This window comes from Rhinopithecus roxellana, chromosome 1 (genome assembly GCF_007565055.1).
Source record: "Rhinopithecus roxellana isolate Shanxi Qingling chromosome 1, ASM756505v1, whole genome shotgun sequence".
Lineage (NCBI taxonomy): Eukaryota > Metazoa > Chordata > Mammalia > Primates > Cercopithecidae > Rhinopithecus > Rhinopithecus roxellana.
Genome location: NC_044549.1, coordinates 171,999,232 through 172,021,738, shown reverse-complemented (window position 1 = coordinate 172,021,738; position 22,507 = coordinate 171,999,232). Strand labels below are relative to the sequence as shown.

Sequence of the window (22,507 nt, the reverse complement as noted above, 5' to 3'; positions counted from 1 at the left end):
TGTGTCCTCATTTTACAAAAGGTGTAAAAGATGAGGCAGGGGTTATATAATTTTCCTAAGGACACAGAGCCAGGATTCTAACACAGACTATGTGTCTCCAAAGCCTGTCTTCTCAGCAGCAGTTGTACACTGGTTCTTTACTGTTGGACAATGTGAATGCTTAGAAAACATGTTTCTATTTTAAGTCAAACTATGCCCATAACACTTCAACCTCTTGATTTTTGTTGTAGTTATTAATAGTTTACACACATCGCTGAACCCTGAGAACTTTTTCCTCTTTCTCTTTCCTCTCTTCCAATGCTCCACACCCCTCTTCATGAATCCCCACTCCAACGGTCTTACTTCACCACCTTTTCATCAGAAATTTGTTAAAGATATTTGGGAGGAATATGCAAAGCAAATGTATGTAACCCAAAGCGATAAAATAGATTTTTCATTTGTTTGACCAAAAATGTGTTTTAAACAATAAATGCAGAGCTACTCAGGAATCAGTGCTTTTCTTATGATTTAAAATAATCAAGAGGCAACACACTAAACCTGGGAATTTCTCAGCAAATTCTCTGAGAAGAGTCAGATCTGTATCTTTTTCTTTCACCAAGAGAAGAGACGAACATGTCCAGATTTCACGCTGCCCCAGAGGGGCTGGGGGGCTGGCTTGGCAACCCCGGGTACCACACGATCACAACGCAGGGGGACTGCCTTTCAGGATCAGCAAATTCAGGGAAGTTATGTGCCTGTTGTGAATTTGTATCCAAGCAACACACAGATTTTTAATAAATAAATGGCTCTCCAAATAACTTTATTCACTGAGGAGAAATTTCAAGTTTTTGTCTCTCAGTCTGAATAGCACTTGATGTTCTGTTCTTCCTGTGTTGAATCTAAAAACCACACAAACTTTGTTCCCCCTCTGTAAATTATTATCACAAGTGGAAAGTGCTTTGGTTTTCAGGGGATGATGAAGCATTGCTTTTCAAAGTTCTCCAGTTGTTACAGAAACAATGTTAGGATGAGAGTTTGATTTAAAGGGATAGATGTTTGTCAGATATCAATTTTTGAATCCCCTGCTGGAACAGGGAATTGGCTAAAGAGATGTTCTGATTTCATTGCCAGTCAACTCACAGCTTGAGTGTTCTTCTGAAGAATCTTGCAGTGAAGTTGGAGAAGGGGGATGGTGGAGTGGAGTAACAGGAAAAAAGTGATACAAGATATGACATTAAATAATTTTACACATAATTGTGTGAGAAATTATGTAGCTGAACCAATGGAATCAGCCTAAGTTCCAATAAATCTCTGTAGGAATGCCAAATATGTCTAAATCTCTATCTGTTTGGAAAATACTTGCCCAGCCTCTGTAGAGCAGAACTTCATCCTTTAGAAAGATCATAGCATCCCTTCCTGTGTAGTTCAAGAAAACATTTGGCTCACCGTTTTTTTTGGTTTTGTTTTGTTTTGTTTTTTGAGATGGAGTCTTGCTCTGTTGCCCAGGCTGGAGTGCAGTGGTGCGATCCTGGCTCACTGCAACCTCCACCTCCTGCATTCAGGCAATTCCCTTGCCTCAGTCTCCTGAGTAGCTGGGATTACAGGCATGCACCACCACACCCAGCTAATTTGTGTGTGTGTGTATAGTTTTTAGTAGAAAGGGGGTTTCACCATGTTGGCCCAGCCGGTCTCAAACTCCTGACCTCAGCTGTTCCACCTGCTTCGAGTGGATAGAGAGAGGATCCACCAGCCTCTCAAACTGTTGGGATTACAGGTGTGAGTCACTGCGTCTGACCTTGACTCACCTTTCTTTCTGAAATGCTCTAACATATGGGAAGCCTTCCCTGACCTCCCTTCTTCCCCTTCCACCTGGAAATTAGGTAGCCTCTCTTTTAGTTTTCATAACATTTTGTATATTCCCCCCCAGCATAATCCACATTTATTTGTTCGCATGTGTGTTCACCTTCTAAAGAGTGAACTTAAGACAGATGCTATGTCTTGGGCTTTAAAAAAAATTCCAATTGCCTAACAAAGTGCTGTTTCAAGACATCTTCATTGGATGGGTGGATGGGTGGATGGCTGAATGGATGGATGAATTAAATAATGAGACATAATAGTAGAAATCTTGGCATCACTACATTTAGTGGTCACTAATTAAATATTCATTAATTAACAAGATGATTAAACAGGGTGGAAATAGCAATTGGCTTTGAAGTAATAAAAGTCAGGTCTGAATATCCATTCCAGTACTTACATGCTATTTTGTCTTGCTTTGATTGCTTGACTTCTTAGACCACCAGCTATCTCTTTCATAAGCTTATAAAACTTACCTCCCACAAATTTTATAAAAATTAGTTAAGATTAAATACATAAAAAGTTTGATCAATTATAGTAGCCATTATTATATTGACACCAAACACTCCTCTACATTTTTAAACATATTCTTGTTTCAAACTAAATTTTCTGAAGACCTCCCAGAACACACAAATACATGCATAGACATTTCTACCTTAACACTAACTTTCAAACCAATCGATGATTTATGCACACACACACAAGCACACATACACAATCATGAATACAAAATATGTGTTTTTCATTTAAAACACTAGTTTGGGCTTAAGAACTCTTGCCTTTTTTTAGAAATAAGACTTATAGATAAATAATGAAAATTATAACAATAATGGTAATATTTACACAGCATTTATCCTGTAACAGGTGCCATTTTAAACCATATATATATATATATATATATATATATATATGGCTATATATATATATATATATATAAATTGGTATAAGAACACTATGATATAGGCATATTACTAGTATTTCCATCTAACAGATGGGGAATTTTAAGCACAGAGTACTATAAATAAATAATTAACCTATGCTCATGTATTAGTAAATAGCATCAGTTTGGAAAATTCATTAAAGTAGCAGTTACATAATGTTACTCATGAAACAGGTGTCTGTGCAGGAGCCATTCGATATTTGCAGAATAGAACATACCCAACCTTATAAGCTAAACATTTTGGAAAGGAAGACTCACTTATGGAAGCATGCTCTGCAAATCTAAGATAGTCATGGTGGAAACAGAAGTCTTCAGATTCGCACCACAGTGAATAGTGTCTCTGTACTCTTTGAAACTACTGGTTTCCAAAATGTTAAGCCTTTCAAGCATACTGGGTGACAGGCAGGAGCAGTCACTGTAGTCACTCTGGGTACCATTGGGATTTGGCCTCTCAATATACTGTTTGTAGTTTGTCCCTGAAGTGGAATGCATAGATATCTGAGGCATGTAAACTTTCCAGAAGCTACCTCAGCTATGTAATCTTATAAGCTGGTATCTAAACCCTCTCATTTTTTTCCAGTTTCTCTGCATAATGCTTATATCTATGAAACACCATATTCTGGTCCCTTATTATGGAGACTTAAAGAGTCATCCCTGAAATGAGTATATGTGTGTGTATGTGTGTGTGTGTGAGTGTGAGTGTGTGTACATTTTGTTCCTGATATACATATATATATATAAATAATTAGCCTATGCTCATGTATTAGTAAATAGCATCAGTTTGGAAAATTCATTTAATTCATTAATTAAAATTCATTAAGCAGTTACATAATGTTACTCATGAAATATAAATATATATATGTATATATATTCCAAATTGTTTATTTTATCTATGGAAGAGATATAGTATAAATGAATATCAAGTTCTAAAATAATGTACCTTCTACTTAATGCTTAATGTATCTTCTACTTAAATAGTGTATCTGTCCATTACAGAAAATCTATGCCAAGGTGGAAAAAGCCTTTTGGTGGAAGAAGCCTGGTCACAGTAGTGACAGTATTCCAGTGTTCTGTATCATGCCGAAAACCATAAAGGAAGGCTGTAATGTCAGAACTAGCAGCTCTTTTAGATGGTGGTTTAATGTACATAGGAATCACTAAGAGCTGGAAACAGGAAGGTTTCTGGGCATCTCCTTTAGAGATTCTAATTCTCTGTTGGGTAGAGTTCAAGAATTTGTATAACAAGCTGTCCTAATAATTCTGACAGGGGTGGGCCAGGGACCATATTAGGACAAACACTGCTTCAGGGCATCTTTTGTTATTTAATAGTTAATACTATTTATTTTAAACACTTCAAAAACTGTAAAGAATTATAAAAATTATCTCTTAATCATTATGTCATCTGCCCCAGATCTTAAGATGTGCAGACATTCTTGCACCAGGAATTGAAAGGCAATTAGTCTCAAATGTATCATAGTTTACAACAGAATTATCCATTAAATGATAGAGACATTTTAGTTCTCAGAGCTTTTAAGGTGCTATTTGGAAGGCAAATTTTGTCTTGCAATCTGTTCTATCACTTAAATAATTTTTACTTTATGTTCTACATTTTACCCCTAATTAGTTGCTCATAGGCAAAACACCTTGCCCAAAAGCCCTGGTTTCTGAGATTTTGGACTTCTGTGAAACAATGTAAATTCAGCAAGGCATCTTATTGCTGATGAGTAATTGATGACCCTTCTAACATCAATCTCATCGTTGTATTAAAGCAACTGCAACACACTGAAGACTAAATAAAAGAAAACTGATATTTGAATACAATAGGTATTGATAAGAGCAGTGAAAAGGTAGATGAGCAGGCACAGATTTTGCACATTGGTCTTAAGACCCTAGGTCACTCTACTGTGAAAGAAAAGATTGTAGAAAAACAGTGATATGCTCTAAACTTGAAATGAGCTCAATGTCATTATCAACATCATCATCATTATCATTGTGATCGTTGCCATTATTATTATTCCTAAACAAATTTAAAGTTTGAACGTTTGTTCTGTACTAAAAGTGATGTCTACTTATCTGTTCTTTTGCTAGATTCAATAAAATTGTTATTCTCCCTGTGAAATAGCTTGATAGAAAATCTGACATTGTTTGATAGAAAAAAATAGGCATTGAAGTTCTTGATTTAGATATTTTCTCCAAAGATTACCTACTGTTTATCTCAGGGGACCTGTTTGACTCCCATGATATTATTTATTTTACATTTGTAACAGGGGATAGTAATATTTTTCTCTGGTGATCACTGAGAAGATGAAACAAAATATGCATTTGGCATTTTCAGGGGGAAGGTTTCAAGATAGCTGACTAAATAATTCTGTATTCACTTCCTCCATGAAGAAGATCCAAAATAGTGAATAAATAATCACAGTTTAATGGATTGCCCAAAAGAAAACACTGGAATTCAACAGAAAATTGACTACATCACTGTATGAACACAGAATCAAAGCCAAAGTGCCCAACCAAACCAACCCCTTAGATTTATCCTCAGGAAAATGTTCTTTCCTTTGACAGCAAATTAAAAAAATTGGAAGAAGCAACTGATACACTAGATGTGAAGATATTAAGATATTAACACAAGAACAAGAGACATGAAAAAGCAAGAAAGTATGACACCCCCAAAGGAACACAATAATTATCCAGAAATAGATCCTTAATAAAAAGGAATTAACAAAATCCTAGAAAAAGAAGTCAAATTACTGATTCTAAAGCAGCTCAGTGAGATGCAGTAGAACTCCACAAAGCAATACAAACAAAGAAGAAAAACAATTCAGTATATGCATGAGAAATTTAGCAAAGGGGGCACCTATCATAACAAGAGAACTAAACAGACATTCTGGTACTGAAGAATTCATGGAATGAAGTACAAAATACATTCAGAAGCTTCAATAATAGACTAGATGAAGCAGAAGAAAGAATCTAAGAACCCAAATACAGTTCTTTTGAAATAATCCAACCAGATAAAAATTTTAAAAGAAATGAACAAACTTTTGTGATATTTGGGATACCGTAACCAAATATGCAAATTATAAGAAGTACAGAAGGCAAAGAGAGAGCAAAAGAGTTAACAAATTTGACAAAGTAATAGATGAAAACTTCCCAAGTATAGAAACAGATTTACAGGACACAGGAGGCCCAGAAATCTCCAGACACAATGCAAAAAATCTCCATAGCACATTATAGAAAAAAATATCTGAATTCATTGACAAAGAGAGAATTCTAAAAACAGTAAGAGAAAAGCATCTAATCACCTATAAAGGAACCCTCATCAGATTAACAGCAGGTTTCTCAGCAGAACCCTACAGGCCAGGAGAAAATGGGATGTTATATTCAAAGCAATGAAAGAAAAAAACAACTGCTAAAAAAGCATACTATATATATCCAGTAAAAATATTCATAATGAAGGAGAAATAAAATATTTCCCAAATAAGCAACAGCTGAGGGAATTCATCACCACTAAGTCGACCTTACAAGAGATGCTCAACCAAGTCCTAAAGGACAACATTTATCATCATGGAAACACACAAAAGTATAAAACATAATTGTAAAAGCAAACACACAAATGAAAATAATGAAAGACTCAATAGTGCCACTATAGATAACCATCAAATCACAATGACAAACAATGAGAGGAAAAAATTGTAACAAAGAATATACAAAACAAACAGAAAACAATTAAAAATATAAAAGAAAACCTCACATATCTATAATAACAATGAATTTAAGTTAAATTATCCACTTAAAAGACATACACTGGCTGAGTCAATTTAAAAAACAAACACCTGATTCAACTATATGTTCTCTACAAGAAATGTATGTTAATTGTAAAGACACATATAGACTAAAAGTAAAGGCAGAGAAAAAGATATTCCATGCAAATGAAAATCAAAAGTGAATAGAAGTAGTTATACTATCAGATAAAACAGACTTTAAGGGAAAAACAGTAAAAAACAATAAAAAAAAAAAAGAGAGAGAGAGAAAACCACAAAGGTCACTAAATAATGATAAAAGGATAAACCAGCAAGAAGAAATAACATTCTAAATATGTATGCACCCAACACTGGAGCATCCAGATTCATAAAGCAAACATCACTAGATCTAAAGAGAGCAACAGATTCCAGTACAATAATGTACACCCCACACTTAGCATTAGACAGAGCATCCAGACAGAAAATCAACAAAGTAACAGTAGACTTAAACTGGGCTTTAGACCAAATGTACCTAACAGACATTTACAGAACATTTCATTCAACGACAGAATATACATTCTTCTCATCAGCACACGAAACATTCAGGCTAGACCATATGTTAGGCCACAAAACAAGTGTCAACAAATTTATAAAAATCAAAATTCTATTAAGTATTTTATCAGAACACACTGAAATAAAACTAGGAATCAATATCAACAGGCATTTCAATAACTATGTAAATACATGAAAATTAAACAACATGAAACAACCATTGAGATAATTTAAAAATTAAAATGAAAATCAAAACAAATTTTGAAACAAAATGCAATGGAAATACAACATATCAAAACATGTGAGGTACTACAAAAAAGGAAGTTGATAGCTATAAATGCCTACATCAAAAAAGTAGAAAGATTTTAAATAATTTGACAATGCACCTCTAGAACTAGAAAAACAAAAGCAAACCACGCTCACAATTAGCAGAATGAGATATTAAAGATCAGAGCTGAACTGAACAAAATACAGACTAAAAAAATACAAAGGATAAAAGATCAATTAAACAAAAAACTGGCTCTTCAAAATGATAAACAAGGTCAGGCATGGTGGCACACGCCTATAATTCCAGCACTTTGGGAGGCCGAGGTGGGTGGATCACCCGAGGTCAGGAGAGCATCCTGGCCAACATGAGGAAACCCGGCCTCTACTAAAAATACAAAAATTAGTTGAGCGTGGTGGTGCATGCCTATAATCCCAGCTACTCGAGACGGTGAGGCAGGAGAATCGCTTGAACCTTGGAGGCTGAGGCTGCAGTGAACCGAGATCACACCACTGCACTCCAGCCTGGGCGAGGCAGCGAGACTCCGTCTCAAAAAAAAAAAAAAAAAAAAAATGGATAAACAAAATCTATCAATAACTAGCTAGACTAACAACATCAAAAAAATCATTAGAGACTATTATGACCAACTATGCACTAAGAAACTAGAAAACTTAGAGGATATGAATAAATTCTAGGAAACATGCAACCTACCAAGATTGAATCAGGAAGAAATATAACATTTAAACAGTCAATAATGAGTAGTGAGATTGAATTAATAATAAAAAGTCTCCCGATAAAGAAAGGCCTGGAACTGCATAGATTCACTGCTGAAAGCAAACATATAGAGAACTAATACTGGCCAGGTGCAGTGGATCATATCTGTAATCCCAGCACTTTGAGAGGTGGGGGATTCCTTGAGGCTAAGAATTCAAGATCTGCCTGGGCAACATAGTAAGATCCCATCTCTACAAAAAATTATTTTGAAAAATAACCAAACATGGCAGCACATGCCTGTGGTCCCAGCTACTTGGGAGGCTGAGGCAGGAGGATCACTTGAGTCCTGGAGATCAAGGCTGCAGTAAGCTGTGATTATGCCATTGCACTCCAGGTGACAGAGTGAGACTGTGTCTCAAAAAATAATAATAATAACCAATGAAAATAACAAATGCAAACCCTCCTGCAACTGTTCTATATTTTAAACAGAAAATAATTCTTCCTGACTCATTTGACAAGGCCAGCACTACCCAATACCAAAACCAGAAAAACACAACAACAAGAGAAAACTACAGGCCAATGTCATTGATAAACAAAGATGCAAAAATTCTCAACAAAATACTAGCAAATTAAATTCAACAGCATATCAAAAAGATAAGACACCATGATTAAGTGGGATTTGTACCAGGGATGCAAGATGATTAAACATACACAAATCAATAAACATGATGTATCCCATTAACAGAATGAAAGACGAAAACTATATTGTTATCTCAATAGACTCAGAAAGAATATTTGATAAAATTCAACATTTTTTCAAGATACAAACTTACCATTAACTAGGCATAGAATGAATATACCTCAGTAAAGGCCATATATGACAAACCCACAGCTAACATCATACTGAATAGAGAAACGTTGAAAGCCTCTCTTCTAAGAACAAGATGTCTACTTTCACCACTTCCAGTCAACATGGAAGTCCTAGTCAGAGTATTCAGACAAGAGAAAGAAATGAAAGGCATTCATATTGGAAAAGAGGAAGTCAAATTGTTCCACTTCAAACACAAACAAATGGAAGAACATTCCATGCTCATGGACAGGAAGAATCAATATTGTGAAAATGGCCATACTGCCCAAGGTAATTTATAGATTCAATGCCATCCCCATCAAGCTACTGATGACTTTCTTCACAGAATTGGAAAAAACTGCTTTAAAGTTCATATGGAACCAAAAAAGAGCCTGAATTGCCAAGACAATCCTAAGCCAAAAGAACAAAGCTGGGGGCATCACGCTACCTGACTTCAAACTATACTACAAGGCTACAGTAACCAAAAGAGCATGGTACTGGTACCAAAACAGAGATATAGACCAATGGAACAGAAGAAAGCCCTCAGAAATAATACCACACATCTACAACCATCTGATCTTTGACAAACCTGACAAAAACAAGAAATGGGGAAAGGATTCCCTATTTAATAAATGGTGCGGGAAAACTGGCTAGACATATGTAGAAAGCTGAAACTGGATCCCTTCCTTACCCTTACACAAAAATTAATTCAAGATGGACTAAAGACTTAAATGTTAGACCTAAAACCATAAAAACCCTAGAAGAAAGCCTAAGCAATACCATTCAGGACAAAGGCATGGGCAAGAACTTCATGACTAAAACACCAAAAGCAATGGCAACAAAAGCCAAAATTGATAAATGGGATCTAATTAAACTACAGAACTTCTGCACAGCAAAAGAAACTACCATGAGAGTGAACAGGCAACCTACAGAATGGGAGAAAATTTTTGCAATCTACTCATCTGACAAAGGTCTAATATCCAGAATCTACAAAGAACTTAAACAAATTTACAAGAAAAAAATCAAGCAACTACATCAAAAAGTGGGGGAAGGATATGAACAGACACTTCTCAAAAGAAGACATTTATGTAGCCAACAGACACAAGAAAAAATGCTCATCATCACTGGCCATCAGAGAAATGCAAATCAAAACCACAATGAGATACCATCTCACACCAGTTAGAATGGCGATCATTAAAAAGTCAGGAAACAACAGGTGTTGGAGAGGATGTGGAGAAATAGGAACACTTTTATACCGTTGGTGGGACTATAAACTAGTTCAACCATTGTGGAAGACAGTGTGGCGATTCCTCAAGGATCTAGAACTAGAAATACCATTTGACCCAGTTATCCCATTACTGAGTATATACCCAAAGGATTATAAATCATGCTGCTATAAAGACACATGCACACTTATGTTTATTGTGGCACTACTCACAATAGCAAAGACTTGGAACCAACCCAAATGTCCACCAATGATAGACTGGATTAAGAAAATGTGGTACATATACACCATGGAATACTGTGCAGCCATAAACAAGGATGAGTTCATGTCCTTTGACATGTGACATGGATGAAGCTGGAAACCATCATTCTGAGCAAACTATCGCAAGGACAGAAAACCAAACACCACGTGTTCTTACTCATAGGTGGGAATTGAACAATGAGAAGACTTGGACACAGGATGGGGAACATCCCACACCAGGGCCTGTTGTGGGGTGGGGGAAGGGGGGAGGGATAGCATTAGGAGATATACCTAATGTAAATGATGAGTTAATAGGTGCAGCACACCAACATGGCACATGTATACATACGAAACAAATCTGCATGTTGTGCACATGTACCCTAGAACTTAAAGTATAATAAATAAATAAATAAAATTTTTCCTCTTTGCAGACAACATGACCTTGCATTTAGAAAAACAAAAGATTCCATTAAAAAACTTGTAGAGGTAACAAATTCAGTCAAGTTGCAAGATGCAAAATCAATATACAAAAATCAGCTGCATTACTTTATATATATATATTTTATTTATTTTTTTTTTAGACAGTCACCAGGCTGGAGTGCAGTGGCACAATCTCAGCTCACTGCAACCTCTACCTCCTGGATTCAAGTGATTCTACTACCTCAGCCTCCCCAGTAGCTGGGATTACAGGTGCACACCACCAATTGCAGCTAATTATTTTTGTATTTTTAGTAGAGACAGGGTTTCACCATGTTGGCCAGGATGGTCTCAATCTCTTGACCCCATGATCCATCCGCCTCGGCCTCCCAAAGTGCTGGGATTACAGACGTGAGCCACCGTGCCCAGCCAATCAGCTGCATTTCTATATTCCAAGAATGAAACAGCCAAAAAAAAAAGACGGCAATGTGATTTACAACAGATTCAAAAAATAAAATAACTAGGAATACATTTAACCAGAGAGATGAAAGATCTCTGTAAGGTAAACTATAACACTTTGATCAAAGAAATTGAAGAAGACACAAACAAATGAAAAGACCATCCCATGCTCATGGATCAGAAGGTTATCATTAAAATGACCATATTTCCCAAAGCAATCTACAGATTCAATTCAATTCCTATCAAAATACCAATGTCATTTTTCACATAAATAGAAAAAAAAATCCTAAAGTTCACAGGAAACATTAAAAGCCAAAATAGCCAAAGCAATCCTGAGCAAAATGAACAAAGCTGAAGGCAGCACATTGCCTTACTTAAAAATATATTACAAGGCTGTAGTTACCAAAACAGTATGGTTACTGGTATAAAAATAGACACATAGACAGATAAAACATAATAGAGAACCCAGAAAAAAAATGCACATATCACAGTCAACTGATTTTCTACAAAGGCACCAAGAACATACACTGGAGAAAGGACGACCTCTTCAACAAATGGTGCTAGGAAAATTGGATGCCTATATTCAGAAAAATGAAACTGGACTTCTATCTGTCCTCATCTATAAAAATCAACTCAAGATGGATTACATACTTAAATGTAAGACCTAAACTTATAAAACTACTAGAAGAAAACATAGGAGAAAACAATTCAGAATATTAGTCTAGGCCAAGATTTTGTGGCTAAGACCTCAAAAGCACAGACAACTAAAACAAAAATAGGCTAACCGGACTATACTAAACTAAAAAGCTTCTGCACAGCAAAAGACACAATTAACAGAGTGAAGAGACAACCAGTTGACAGTTGAATGGGAGAAAATATTTGCAAATCATTCATCTGACAAGGAATTAATATCCAGAATATACAAAGAACTCAAACAATTAAACAATTTTTTTTTAATTCCATTAAAAAGTGAGCAGAATGAAGCCAGGCATGGTGGCTCACACTTTTAATCCCAGCACTTTGGGGAGCAGAGGTGGGTGAATCACTTGAGGTCAGGAGTTCAAGACGACCAGCCTGGCCAACATGGTGAAACCCCGCCTCTACTAAAACTACAAAATTAAGCCAGGCATGGTGGCACACACCTGTAATCCCAGTTACTTGGGAGGCTGAGGCAGGAGAATCGCTTGAACCTGGGAGACAGAGGTTGTAATGAGCCGAGATTCTGCTACTGCATTCCAGCCTGGGTGACAGAGTGAGACTGTGTCTCAAAAAAAATAAAAATAAAAAAAGCGGGAAAGAACTTGAATAGACAATTCTCAAAAGAATACATACATACAAATGGCCAACAGGTCTATGAAAAAATTATCAGCATCATTATTTATCAGGGAAATACAAATCAAAACTAAAGATTACATATCATCTTATCCTAGTTAAAATGGCTATTATTAAAAAGACAAAAAGCGAGCTGGATCCTGTGCCTGGCCAGCCCTGCCCGGCTTTCCCTCCGGCCCACCTGACCGCCATGCGTCTCTCCTCCTCCCCACTTCGTGGCTGGCAGCAGCCCTCCAAGCTTTGGCTCGGTGGACTAGGTCTCCCAGAGCAGCTGCTCAGGGCCGACCCACACCCCCAGGCCTGCCGACGTCTCCCCGGGGAGCCTCCCTGGCCCTGGCCAGACATTCGGCACCCGGGAGACCCCTCACGTCGTCAGCACCAAGGAGGCCAGCTGCTCAAATCTCCGTCAGCACCAAGGAGGCTAGCTCCTCAAATCTGCCTGCGCCGGAGAGGGCCGTGGCTGGGTTGAGTAAGGAGCCATACGCCGGGCGGGCCTCCAGTGTCCGCGCAGCCTTCACCAGGGAGCAGGTTCGCGCCTTGGAGGGCGTCTTCCGGCACCACCAGTAACTGCACGCTCTGGAGCGGAAGAGGCTGGCCAGGGAGATGCAACTCTCAGAGTTCCAGATAAAAACCTGGTTTCAAAATCGCCGGATGAAACACAAACGGCAAATGCAGGACTCCCAGCTAAACGGCCCCTTCTCGGGGTCTCTCCACGGGCCCCCTGCTTTCCACTCACCATCTTCTGGCCTTGCCAAGGGTCTGCAGCTGATGTGCCCTTGGGCACCCCTGCCTGGGCCGCAGGCTCTGATGCTGCCCTCTAGCTCCTTCTGGGGTCTCTGACGAGTGGAACAAGAGGCCCTGGTTTCTTCGTGGGCTTCCTGCTGCGGGCAGCCTCTGAGGTACCACCCCCCAGAAAGTGGCATGCATACGCTGGGACAAACCCTGTCCACGGGGCCCTGGGGCCTGTGTGTTCTGCCAGAGATAGGGGATGCATTTGAGGAAGCGCCTCTGACTCCATGCCTCCCGCACACGCGATCTGTGCAGATCGCACCTGAAGCCTACCCGGAGGACTCAGCTGTTGTGTTTACATCGTGGTGGCACCAAAGGTTCTGGAGATTTCTGGAGAATATATTTGTTAAAGCCACCTCTTCACTGAAAAAAAAAAAAAAAAAAAAAAAAAGACAAAAAGCAATAGATACTGGTGAAGTGTGGAGAAAAGGGAACTCATACACTGTTGGTAGGAATGTAAATTAGTAAAACTATTACGGAAAATATTATAGAGATTTATCAGAAAACTAAAAATACAGCTACCATATTCACCAGCAATCCCACTACTGAGGGTCTATCCAAAGGAATAGAAACCAGTGAATATATCAAAGGGATACCGGTACCAGCATGTTTATCACAGCTCTATTCTCAATGGTAAAGAAATGGGATCCATATAAATGTCCATCAATGAACAAATAGATAAAGAAAAAACGTAGTATACAATGGTGTACTATTTGGCTATAAAAAAGAATGTAATCGTGTATTTCAGCAACAAGGGTGGAAGGGGATATCACTATTTTAAGTGAAATAACCCAGGCACAGAAAGACAAATATTGCATGTCCTTACTTGTGTGTGGGAGCTAAAAATGTTAATCATAAACACGAGAAGCTAAGAATGTTGGGTGGGTGAGTGGAGGATGAGAAGAGGTAGGTTAACAGATGCAAATACACAGTTAGATAAAAAGTATAAATCCTATCTTTCCACTGCAAAGTAGAGTGACTATAGTTAAGAAAACATATTGTATATTTCAGTATTTCTAGAAGAGAGGATTTGAATCATTCTCAATGCACAGAATTAATAAATACTCAAAGTGATGGATGCCTCAAATCCTTGATTTGATGATTATACAGTCTATGCACATAACAAAATATCACATGTACTCCATAAGTAAAATATTATGTATAAATAAACATAAATAAATATGCATTTGGCACAGAGTGTGTTGCTGGGTATGTTTCATTTACCCTTCCTTCTCCTATCCAATATAGTATAGGGTACATTATAACTGCATGTTAATAAAGGATGTACAAATGGGTGGATGAAGAATGGACAGACGGAGAAACAAGACATTCAGTAATGTTATTTGTAATCTAAAATGTCAATTACTTTTCTAGGGTCAACATTTTATGTCATCTCAATTAGATTCCCTCATAAGCAATGTGTTTTATTAAATACAAATTACTATAAAAATTGTGTTACTGGAAAAAGTTCTTGTTTCAGTCCACTTATTTTATATGTTTGAAAAAGGAGATTAAACTCATACAATTTATTAAACAAATAAAAGAATTTTTAGCTTGAAATGGAGCATGATTAATGATTGCATCAGTGTAACAGGCATAAATTGGAAGTATTTCAGGCAAACTAGAATGACTAATCAGCCTATCTAAAAATGACCCATAACTTTCAATGGCACTAAGAATTGATGTTATGCATCTCTTTTTTTTCTTCTAATTGCACCTGTCTCTTTTCATACCTTATCCTTGGATTGTATTAATGATCACATGCTATTTTTAAAAAGTACTAGAAATATTTGAGCTTCATATGAGACTAGTCTGAAACTGGACCTCAAGTTTTTTATCTCATCCTGTTCTACTTCCTTTATCCCTTTCCCCCTGTGAGGACCCCTTCAGTAACAAAGAACTTTGCTGAGGGCCGGGCGCGGTGGCTCAAGCCTGTAATCCCAGCACTTTGGGAGGCCGAGACGGGTGGACCACAAGGTCAGGAGATCGAGACCATCCTGGCTAACATGGTGAAACCCCGTCTCTACTAAAAAATACAAAAAACTAGCCGGGCGAGGTGGCGGGCACCTGTAGTCCCAGCTACTCGGGAGGCTGAGGCAGGAGAATGGCGTGAACCCGGGAGGCAGAGCTTGCAGTGAGCCAGGATCCGGCCACTACACTCCAGCCTGGGTGACAGAGCGAGACTCCGTCTCAAAAAAAAAAAAAAAAAAAAAAAAGAAAAGAAAAGAAGAACTTTGCTGAGAAGCCCATTTTGGGCTCTCCTTCTAGAGGACCTAACCTAAGACAATGGAATTTGGTGTGGATAGCAAGGTATAGCATTTTTAGAAAAAATAGGAACAAAGATAGTTTTCAGAGCCCTGTTTTGCTTGCCTGCACCTCAAATTTCAACAGTAAAAGTGGTGGCTTTATGATGTTGGTTTTGTTCACAACTAGCAAAGTATTAAGATAGCAAATATCTCCTTAAAGGGAAGGGTACAAATTGAATGTGAGTTCTCTAGGAAGGGTGAGATAAGCCTGATGTTGTGGGTTGATTTGATTCTCCCAAAAACATATATTGAAGTTTTACCTCTAGAAGAACCTGAGAATGTGGCTTTACTTGGAAATAGGGTGTTAGCAGATGTAATTAGTTAAGATGAGGTCACACTTGAGTAGGATGAATCCTAAATCCAATATGACTGGTGTCCTTATAAGAAAAAGAGAAGAGACAAACACGCAGAGAAATGAAAGACATGAAGACACGTAGGGAACAAGCCCAATAAATGACAAAGGCTGAGACTGGAGTGCATATCTACAAGCCACAGAATGCCAAGGATTGCCAGCAACCACCAGAGGAGTGAGACATGGAACAGTCTTCCTCTGACCCCCTAAGAAACAACCAATCCTGCTAATACTTTGATTTTTGGCTTCCCACCTCTAGAACCATGAGAGACTACATTTTTTGTTGTTTCAAGCCAACAAAGTTTATGGTAATTTGTTTCAGAAGCCCAAGGAAACTAATATACCTAAGTATACAATGGCAGTGAGTTAGCATAAAATAGGCTTTCCTAAATAAATCTGGCAGAGCCATATCTGTACCAAGCATCCCTGGCAACTCTGGCCCTGTCTCTCCTACCTCTCACCTAAAAGGAATCCAGAGGAAAAGAAACAGTGGCCAAAATAGACCTTGTTTTGCTTCCCTTAGGTTCTGCATCTTTGACTAAATAACTCACAAACTTGCAGAGGCTATGATTGTCTTTTCCATCATAACCCAACCCACCTGAAATGCTCTGACACTCTAGAAAATAATTCTAATTAATGAATAAAACATGGTAAACTGATAATTAGCTTTTGAAGGTGAAGGTGAGCTCTTTAACAGGAGGGTAATTCAGTAATGTTCTAATTGTTTTCCCCAGAATCAGACCTTACCTGACACTTCATTTTTGCTTCGGCATAACAATTCCCAGCCTATGTTTAGAAAGATCATGTACAATTTCTTAGGACTTGGCTAGAAATTATTCATAATGCCTGGATTACACACTTTGAGAAATGTGAAGTTGTATGTTATTCAAGCTTCCATATCCAGCTGTGGCAAGGGCTTTCTGGCTTGGAATACCGAACAGAAACTTATGAACAGCCCTATTTTTTATTTCTAAGCAAAACAATATGAAAGAGACCTTTGCTATTAGATAATTAGTGATTTCAAAAGTATAGATGCTAATATCAATGTTAATTGAGTCAGTTTATTGATTGCATAGGCAGATGAAAAGGATAGATATTTAGCATGCGATGGATAATTCTATGTTTTAAATGCTGTTCCTAAATGTGGGGGGAAATTGGGGTTATTTTGAAAGTTGATAAAATACTTTTGTATGGATCTTTTTCAAACTGATAATCTGACAGGTTACGTGTATTTGGGGGAGAGAGTCAGTGGCACGCTAAAAAATCAGAATGTATTTAGCAAATGTATATTCAGAAACAATATTTCTGAATTTTCTTCATCTAACTTCAAAAGAGAATGAAATAGGTAAGGACTTGTTTTCATATGAAAAATGTTTGATCTTTCTTCCTAAAGTCCAGTTTCTGCTATTAGCAGAAGCCAAACCTTCCTGTAGAGAAACACACACACACAAAATGACAGAATTTGTTTCTTGATATAGTCACCCACTGCATAAACCAAATCAAATATTTCCTAGGTGTCAACTGTAAGAAATCCCACACACACTCATTAATTTGTCACAGGCCATATTCTGGTAAAGAAAACCTTTATTGAAGGTGTCGTTTGTAAAAAAAAAAGTCTCCCCTTGTTGAAAATGCCTATCCAAAATAATGAAAAACATTACAAGAGGAACCCATTGGGAAAGAAGGTAGATGGATGAAGACCCTGAAGATTAGTTAGTAAAAGAGTACATGGTGGCTAAGAACCTATAAGCCATGCTGGGGGTTGCAAACCAAACTGATTACAGGGACTGTCAAAAAGCAAAGACTGGGGCCTCCAAGTGTAGATTGTAGAAAGTTGTAAAATTCTGTTTAGTCCAAAGGGGCCAGTCACAGTTCATTTAGCTAGTCCTGCAGCTAATAAATGCCTAGTGGGAATTCAGTACCAGGGCTCTCAGATGTTTTTGTTTTAACTTTTTAAGAAAAATCAGAAATTCTCATTTTATTTTATTTTTGGAAGCAAATGTTTATTTTTCCCTTAGGCATATAATTCTTTCAGAGGCTTTAAAGTTTACTACTGTTTTCCCCACAAAGTCTGTTCATTAAGTCTCCTATTAGAGTTATGTTTGGGCATTTTAAGTTGTTTTTATAATGTTACATCATGTCTAACATTTTTTCTTCCACTTTTCCTTTTTCTTCCCCTCTTTTTAGTATTATTATTACTTTTCCTTTTTGCTAAGATTTAAAGACATCAGCCTTAGAACACCAGTAGAGAAAGTTCCCGGCACTTGCTGATACATTACTTCTTTCCTAGTGAAATAAGTTTTGAACACACGAACTGGATTTCTTTTAGAAATAAGGTATTTCATCCATACATAGCTCCCCCCTGGGGTGGAGAATTGGTATCAACACCAGAAACGTGTTTTGAACTAACGTAGAGGAAAGGGCTGGTTTTGTAAATAGATGAACCCAGTATTTGACCACATAGTAGTCAGGAAATTGGTGGAACCTATAATCTGTGGGGCTCTGGTGTCTGGAAAATTTCACAGTTGCAGATTGATGTGAGCATGTAGCGTTAGGCGGAATATTCAGTCCCACTTTCCATTTTATAATGCATACAAGGACAACAGTTGTGTTGCATCATTATTACGTCAAAAGGTCTAACTTTTATTATTCACTTATGTAAGATTCACATTGATTTAAATGTGATTATGGTAATAAATGGTAGGCATAGAGAAATGCCACTGATATCTTTCATGTTCGTCTCCTCTGAGTTGAAATATAATTAAACCTATCACTTAAGGAGCCTGATAAATTATTTTGACCTGTCAGAATAGATGGGAAAAAAATTAGCAATGATAATTTTCAATTTGGCAGCAAATATATACTGTATGGACAATATATTTTTTACAATAGTTTTCTCTGAATATTCATGTCTTTGTATTTCAATACGATACCATTTGTAGCCTTTCATTTTTGGTGTATTATTCATTGTATATTCAGAGAGTGTTAAAGAAAACCTTAGTTGGTGCACATACTTTTCATCTCCTGTTGTTCTTGAACATGAATGAGAACTTACTGCAACACATTTGCTTTTCCATGTGTTGGTGTTATCATGTTTTTATGGGCTTATAGAATTTTAAATGTTGATAAATGATTTTTCCAAAGGTTCAAGGTTGGATCCATCTCTACCCACCAGGCTTAATCAGTCTAGCAGTGTCTTTAGTAGGTGATAGAAAATAAATTATAGAAATTCTCATTTTAAAAACACTTTTTTCAAAGACATTTGGGAACTAATTAAAAATTTTTAAAAAATTCAGCCTTATGGAAACACGCACAACCATCTTGCAACCTCTTGTCTTCAATAAAATTTTATTTTAGCAAAGGCCAACCGCAAGGATTCAAAGTTGTGGGTAATATTATTTTTCTGCCTTATATTTAACTGAAATGCTCTAAGTGGTCAGTTTAAGTATGAACACGTTTACCTTGTTTAACAAGGGAGAAGGAAGGGATAATGGAACAAGCATCATTCAGAATTGAATGAAAATAAAATATTTTACTTTTTTTTCTTTAATCAACACATTACTTTTGATAAATAGTCATGGGACATGTGTTCTGTGAGTCACTACAATTCTTACTTGGCACTTGGAACAGTTGTGTTATATAGGTTAACGATAACTCTCAGAACAGGAGTATATTACAAACAAGTGGAGTAGAACATATAGAATACATAATTTGCTGTAATATTACTCTTCCTTAGAACCTTCAAACTTAAACCAAGATGAAAAAAACGTTTACCAAATTGAATACATTGTCTATGGATTATCTACAGAAGAGAGGAAAATAAGCAATCATTTTGATTCCACAAACCAAGTGAAGAATAAGGACATAAACAGACCAGTATCCTGACACCACTGGAAATGTTACATTTACCTGGACAATTTTGATGTTGTCAAAGAGAGAGGATAAGAGAATGGCTAAGGATGTTCCTAGAGCTGCTGAAGGAACCAGAGAGCTTTCATCACATAAAAATATCACTAGTGTCTTTCTTTTACTAAAACTGAAAAGTTCATCTTAAAGAATTCCCGAAAAAAAAAAAAAAAAACATATTAATTTGTTCACAGCTGCAAGTTTAACTTAGCACTGGACCACAGACAAGATGAGCTGTGCTATATTTTGCATTTCTAAGTCAATAATATTGAAAGCAGCTTCATTTTATAGTGGGGGAAATTATTGGCATATGGGGGATTTTATTACGTATCATGTAGGGTGAGAAATTGATGTTTGGGGAGATATTATCACACGACTTAGAAGACTGGCATAAAACAAACTATGTGAATTGCCTTAATTATTATTATTATTACTTTTTTCAAGAAAAAATAGTAGTTTACTGGTATACAAAGGGTAGTTCTTTGGGTTTTTAATGAAAACAAATGTAACAATAACATATAGAATCATCGTTCAACTATCATAATATACAACACAATAAAATCCTCTCTCAAGTTTCCAAGCCCACCTGGGGATATATAGAACCTCCGATGAAAGGTTTATTCAGTAAGATTTGACAAGATGTAAAAAGCAAGTTTATTTACTGAACACATGGGCCATTAAGGTGGCATAAATTAGCATTGTGAGTGTTTTGGCTTCTGGTACTCAAGTCAGACTTCCAGATGTACTGATAAAGATGGAACAGGCAAGTTTGATGCCAAAGTGGCATCACTGTGGCTGACCAATGATTCGGAATCTCACATCGGTGTGACTAGTGATTATAATTAAGTCAATGCTTTGCTCCCCAGCTTTGTTAGTTCTTGTAAAATCAAATTCACCATGTCAACTCCCTCCAATGCTTGTGGTAATGCTCTTTCAAATGAAGTATTCTTCTTAGCAGGTAAAACTTTATATGATCCTTTGCCAAGAGATTGATATTAGATAAAAACCTGGTTATATTTTTTAAGTCATAAGAATATAAGAGGAGAAAAATCACATGAATATTTTTCCTTAAGTAATGTTTTGCAGGGTCACAAACATGTAGAACAAACCAAAGTCTATTTTTAATTTCAAAATAGTGCTCATGTTTGCAAACATTAATGCCAAGTTTTCAAGAAGCTTGGTTGTCAAAAGAATACTGCCTTCAATTTATAGTCACTAAATGCATGTGGATTAAGATATTTTTAGATCTCGAAACTAAAGTTCAAATTGGCTCATGTTAGTAAATAGACATACTTATCACTCAATTTATTTGATAGTGTCTGTTTGTAGTTTTATGGTGAAGAACAGCCATTTTAAAATAGCCAAACATCCAGTTTTTGTGAAAGCTGAATATTTCATCATACACTGGATAACATTAAATTTTCCCCAAATGACCACTCTCAGGAGTCAATTTAAAATTTGTTGTAAAATTTCAGTGAATTAAACATTATTAGAAGAAATTATTGACTAAAGTTAGGAGACCTTAGTTGAAACTGATATAAGATTTTGGCTGATAAAATAAATGAAAGAAACTATGACTAAAAATATTCCCCAAAGAAACAATGTTCTTTGCATATAGCTCCATGTGCAGATTAAAAAATATATTTTTAAAAATACTCCAACCTTTTTTCAGGACAAAACAGAAAGTGAATATAGCTACAAGTGATATAGCTTTGGCATTAGGTCAGTTCCATCTTAAATATGTAGTAATATAAACCCTGTAACTATAAGTCACATTTTAAAACAATTTTATGAAATTTATAGAAATATGGCTTAGATTTTGGAGCTATTTTGAGTAGCAAATGACTTGCTTTTACTAAATTCAGCTTTTTTAAAAGCACATTTCTGTAATCAGTCATTATCCCTATTTTTATCAGAGAGAATCATCAAAATGTCAAGTGAATTGGCCCAGTTTCCTTGTAGATGATTGGTAGTGAAGCCAACAACTGTGCTCACTGTTCTGTGATGCTCAATCTTGTGCCCAGATCCCTTGGCCACAAGGCTTTTTCGCCAATATCCAGTACTTCCACACATTTTTCTATAATCCGTTTAAAAACCAGATGCCATCAAATGGAATTTTTCTTGACTATTTGATAAAAGTTAAACTTTCCAGGATCTCACGAACTTAATTTCTTTTTCATCTTTACTAATGTTAGCATAACATCACAAGAGACATAAAGCATCTCACGAAGGGTCTTTATCCAATATTAGTTGCCCCTAGCCCTAGGGTCCTATACTGAAATTATATAATATGTGTTAAGTTGGGTTGACAAACGTCCAATAAAACCCACATCATTATTTTGGTTAACAAAATGTTCACTATAGCTTCAAAACTCTCTGACATCAATGTTTCTCAATAGATTTACGTTGAACCATCTTATTACTGAGAGACTTTGAAAATATTTGTTATACTGGCAAAAACACAATCTGGGTTTCCAACTAAGGTGCTCTCTGCTAATTTTCCATAGTCTTGTTATACCACGTCCTGCACACTACCTGGATTTGAGGAAGATTGTATAAGGGTTCAAATTCTATACTCAAAGTCAGTAGC

General features: G+C 36.6%; 1 pseudogene; it reads left to right on the top strand.

Annotated features, from left to right (window-relative positions):
• Nucleotides 1-12,754: 12,754 nt before the first annotated feature.
• Nucleotides 12,755-20,763, top strand: LOC104665708 (annotated as a pseudogene).
• Nucleotides 20,764-22,507: the final 1,744 nt, after the last annotated feature.